This window comes from Pinus tabuliformis, chromosome 6 (genome assembly GCF_031772625.1).
Source record: "Pinus tabuliformis cultivar Carrire ecotype Pingquan chromosome 6, CPIR1, whole genome shotgun sequence".
NCBI lineage: Eukaryota > Viridiplantae > Streptophyta > Pinopsida > Pinales > Pinaceae > Pinus > Pinus tabuliformis.
Genome location: NC_142292.1, coordinates 101216736 through 101220611, shown reverse-complemented (window position 1 = coordinate 101220611; position 3876 = coordinate 101216736).

The following is a 3876-nucleotide window of genomic DNA, read 5'->3' as shown; positions in this document are numbered from 1 at the left end:
GTTATTTTATTTATGGATTATGGAAAGTCATTCGTGTCTCTCTGGTGATCGTGGCTAGCTGATTTTCATGAAATGACTCTTTTAAGCAAAGCAAAAATGACAACTCTTTATAAATATAAGGCCCAACATATATGAAGCCAATTTGATGCACATTTAAACTTCAACGCTCCAAACATTTATAATCCCATGTCCGTTCGATTCAGAAGGACGTTTTTTGTTTCCAAGGGTTTGTATTGGCCTAGTAGATAGAGATATAATTAAGTTTTCCTTGCAGATCTAGATCAAAAGACATAGATTGTGAAGCAAAGCTACACATTATTGGGTCATGGGAGATTCAGTGGATGAGGAGGATATGTTCACGTGGATTAATTAATTGATGAACCATGTACCTGAAAATAACGCCTAGATAACTGGTAGTTACAATGGCTGGTGACTGATGTAATTCGGTAGATGCGTTCTTTTTATATGGACATTGATGTTATATGTACAAAGACAACAACAATGGTAAACAATTTTTTTATTATTATAATGGAGTGAAATTTTCAATTTTCATGTAAATGGGAATACTACTGTAATAACTAGTAAGGCATGTGTACCCCTCGGTAATTACCAGTAAAGTCTGGGTTAGACCTAGGTAATAAGGGGATGTTGGGTTAACAAATCCTGGGTAAAAAATTTGAAGGGGGTAAGGGCTAGAGTGAGCGGGATTGTCTCACTTAGCAGGTTTTGGTTGGATTTAGTCAAGGAACCCCAAGTCAAGTTTAAGGTGGGGGGGGGGGGGAGTTTTAGGTAAAATCGACTCGGGGTTTGAGTCAAGGCTGACTTGGTTAAATAGTAGTGGTTTTGGGCACATGGTATAGTGTACCCATGGTATTATGGTCTGTGGTATTGCATGTAATGGAGCCTATAAAACGCTGGGAATACTTCATTATAATGTAGGCCTGGAGGTGAGCAGTGAAGGCTCACTTGGCCAGATTGGCCAGGGTTTTGGTCAATGCTAATGAAATCTCATTGGGTTGGATTTTTCCCCGGATTTGGGGTTTTCCTGGATAAATATCATGTGTATAATATTTATGTGTATTGTTGCTGGTTATTTTATTATTCCTCTCTGTAAATCTCAGTAAATATCAATAATAATTTATCTCTATGCAGTAAATTTCTTAACATTATGAACGTACCATCTTTGATACCATGTTAAAGTCAACCATGGAGAACACAAGCCTATGAAGGATAAACATTGAATACATATCTTATTGACATGATATACATTTATAGTACTTGGATTCATATTCCAAGTGGTCTCTTAGACTCCCTTTGACTGTTTAGCTTACACACCAACCCCTAGAGGATTAGGTGTCTAACAATGTGGTGCATTTTCATGGGCTTTTTCATGGGGCCTATGTTCCTTGCATTTGATTGCAGAATAAATTTCTTATCTCATGATTGCATATGCACACCATGCATCTATAGAATGTAACTTTTATTTTCATTAATATAATTATGTTTTTTTTCTCTGGAAAAAAATGTTTTTGGTGTCAAATTTCTTTGTTAAATTTCATAATACATTTACATTTCTCAAATTCCAAATTCCACCGCTTTTCTACATGTGCACTTGCCACTAATTTTGTCCACCTACAACAACTGTCCTAAATCCTGATACATATTTCAATAGTAGGAGGAACAATAAATCTATCTCTACAAGATATCATTGCTGCTATTATGGCCACAGTCAAAGATTTCATCTCATCTATAGTCACCACTTAGCTTTGAAATTTTTGGCTTCTTTACTATGGGATGACTTTGCTCCCACCTTGGCGTTTGTTACCTTATCTACTGGAACAAGAGAGACTCACTATTATATGCAATTATATTAAAAAGTTTTATCCTATTGAGAGTCTACCTAGAATATATTCTTGACATATTCTGGGGATGTCTACCCTCATACTTACGGTGATAGCTATAGTTTCTAACATGGGGCTCTCTTTCTATATGGTTTTCAACCTTTCTTTCTACTTCAGTATTGTACCACATGAGTGTGCACTCATGGAGATTGCAACATTAGATATGTATGCAACCTTTTCCTATTTATTTTTCATAAGGCATTCTATTTAGATTGCATTAAATAAACATTTAATTCAACACTCATCAAATTACAAATCCATAAATTGTGCACCTTAAAGAGAAAGTATGGATTTCCTATTTCTATTTGAGCTCTTGATTGCAAGCCTACGTTTTGAATTATTGTCCACAATTTGTTCATGTTCAATAGTAACAATTGCAGAGACAACCTACACAATTGTTAGGCATTTAATTTTTTTCACATTTGAAGCAATTGCTAACTCCATATAAATTGACATTTCTATTGCTACCAATATGTAAATCTTCATTTTTAGAAACATAAAACTTTTGAATATTTCATGATAGGTTTTCCTAAGGTCTACAAACCAATCTTGTACTTTCAAAAGGAAATAATAAGAGCCTCCATTTCCTCACTAGGGAGATGGTATGAATGAGTAAGACCATACATTAAATGGGTGGCTGGTTGTTGAAATGAATAGAAAAAAAATAACCCATAAGTGGACTAATAACTTGTTACCTGCCATTAGTGGGTGACCCTATTGTAGCGAAAACCACCCTCCAAAATTTTTCCTTTGCTTCGTTTTGGAGCCTCCCTCCCTGAAATCATAACAGCTATCCTGCAATGATCATGTACTTGTGTTTATTTGATTTCATCTGTCGCTTAACAACTTATGTTCACTGACTTATCTCAACCACAAGCTGACCCAACACTTGGTTCACATTCAATCTTTGTGCTATCGAGAAAAACTGGGCAATCCTGGAGGGAAGTTTGTCTTCCCCTCAAGAATTGCACAGAGCAGCCCAACAATTGTCGTGCACTAAAAAATTGCGCAGAGTAGGTCAACCAACCTTGTTCTGGAAAATTTCGTAGAGCAGGCCAGTTGACGCTGCTCTATAGAAATGTGCATTGTAGGTGAACCTACACTGCTATCCAGAAATGCCCAGCGTAGGCCAACAACACTACTTTGGAAAACTACGCAAAGTTGGCTAGCTAGCGAGGGCCACTCAACCAAGAAACATCGCAAAAGAATTTCACTTACTGAATGTCTGTTGCATGTGCTGGTAGGTTTCTCAGTTCCCTCCAGAACTACACAATACTTCCTTGCATGCTCGAAAATTTTTCCTGAGAAAGAAAAAGGAAAAAAGCGAAAAGCATCCCTAGATTTTTGGGATCTATTTTTAGCAGGGAGAGTTACATGCAAAGTCAATTTTAGAAACTTCTTACCAAGTGTCACTTTTTCCTAGATTTCTTGCATGCACATCATAAACCCTAAAGTTTGCCAAATCTATTTAAACAATGCATGAGAGCTCATTCTTCACATTTGATCTTGGAGCTCTGGCATTCCCGATGTATCTAGGAACCTCTGGCATAGTCGGCGTAGATATTCCAGGTAAGTTTTACTTTTCATGTCTTTTATTGCTTTTTTTGTTGCTTTTTATTGAATGAGCACTGGTGTTTCAATATGTTTTAACTTGTAGAAGTGTTGTTTCAAGTTTTTCATTCCATTTCCTTAATGTTGCATGAATAACACCGTTTCTTCATTGACAATATCCTCTTTGCCACCTATTTCTTTCCTTGCATTGGTTTGAATAACCTCTTTATCCTTCTTGGGATGAAGTTCTAGATGAAGTTTCCAACATATTTCATTCCCATGCATGTTGCAATGGGTACAAAAGTGCTTTGCTTGCCCACTAACAAGGAAGTCTTCAAATGTGAAGGAGGTTCTTCATGCTTGATGCCAAGAATTTGCTCCATTCTTTTGATCATCACCTTGCATTTCTCATAATCAGCCACAC